The sequence below is a fragment of the Sinocyclocheilus anshuiensis genome, unplaced genomic scaffold, assembly GCF_001515605.1.
Source record: "Sinocyclocheilus anshuiensis isolate Anshui unplaced genomic scaffold, SAMN03320099.WGS_v1.1 scaffold822, whole genome shotgun sequence".
Classification (NCBI taxonomy): domain Eukaryota; kingdom Metazoa; phylum Chordata; class Actinopteri; order Cypriniformes; family Cyprinidae; genus Sinocyclocheilus; species Sinocyclocheilus anshuiensis.
Window position 1 is genome coordinate 923,444 of NW_015539892.1, and position 1,813 is coordinate 925,256.

Sequence of the window (1,813 nt, forward strand, 5' to 3'; positions counted from 1 at the left end):
TAGAATGGTTTCCTAATGAATTTCTTTGATACAAATAGCATTTTCTTATTGGTCACATGTCCCTGATTGTATCTAACATGGTTTTGTAATTTCTATAAGGAATATAAGCAACTTTTCGGTCAACTGTAGTACACAAAATCACAGAATACTCCGCCAGGCACTCATATAGTTGTAAAAAAACTGCCTTTACATAGGAGATTTTTTCAAAAACATAGTAGTGGATATATACTCCAACCTTCATCTACACAGTTACAGAGATTAATTCATCAATATTTCCTCAAATATTACATTTTTATAACATAATTTCCTGTGTGACAGGACTGACCGAGGCATGACAGGACTGACGGTGCTGTGACAGGACTGACTTCATGGATTTTGTTGATGCAGAAAAAGTTATGTTTTGTGTTCTTTATTTAAGTTATGATAAGCGTTCCTATTTTAAATTATAATTATAATTTTAATGTTAATGTAATATTAGACTATGGTAAAGTTCAGCCAAGGACATATAATAAGGGCCTAATTCATTAGAATATGACTGACAAATTAATAAACTAATTTCATTTTATTTCAATATAAAAACATATTTCATTTAACAATTTATTAAAATTCCATTTAACAATAACATGGCCAGATACAATAAAAATAAACAACTAGAATTGCACAATGGCACAAACACAGACAGGAGTGAAAACAAAATTGTAATGGTACTACTACTATGTTAAAATTAATTTAACAATAACAATTACCAACTTGAATGGCACAAACTCAGACAAGAGTGAAAACAATAACCCTGTGTTGTGTTACGCATACGTGGGTGTAATAAATATAAATATAACTTCATAATATATAAAGTATATTTTACTATGATACAGCAAATGTATAGACATTTAACTGAATAGCACAAAGTATTACATGGTAATAACGGAAATTGCATGTAATTTTCTAGGTGATAATGTAGATATTACCATGGTATCTGTATAAATTGAAATAATTACAGTCATCATTACTCAAAGCTTATATAGATGACAGTTACATCTCTATATGAAGAGTTTATTTGCAAAACAGATAACAAAACAGATCGTTTTTTTATTATGTAATCATGTTTTTATTGTGTTTTATTGTGTTAGTTAGCTGTAATTATTTTTTCCCCTAATCAAAACAACCCAACTAAAGTTTGATTGAGATTAATTGGAATGCACGATGAAAAAACATGATTTCAGAGAATTGTTAAAAATGGAGTTATCTGTTTTTGCAAATAAACTCTTCATATGTATTGAAATACAATTAATATACTAATATGCAGTGCTACATAGGCCTAGGTAAAAGAGGGATAAAATTCAAAAAATTTGTCAATGAGCATAAAAAGCTTCAGATTTACAGTGTAATGTCTATTTATTCAAATAATGTTTTACTATGGCATGCGTTAAATACATATTATATGCAATAAAGGTAATAAAAAACAATGCCATTCATTTGTAAGGCAGTGTCATAGGACTGTCAGGCCCTCACACACAGGGATGTGACAGGACCTGACGGTCGGCCATTTTAAACTGCCATTACTCAGCCTGCTAGCATGCTAGCATAAAAACTGTTAACATGCAATCAAGGAATTTCAGTAACTTTTTTAGACATGTTTTGGATTTAAAAGATTTTCATTATTTTTTGGGATGTTTTACCGTGACAGGGCCTGACCCTTTAGCTCGTCCTCCCCAAAAAAAACATACAAAAACAAGCTTAAAATCATACAATTCAATGACAGAACTCACCCTTGATCAGTGTCAGCTTCACCTCAGTCAAATTATGTCACTTCCTT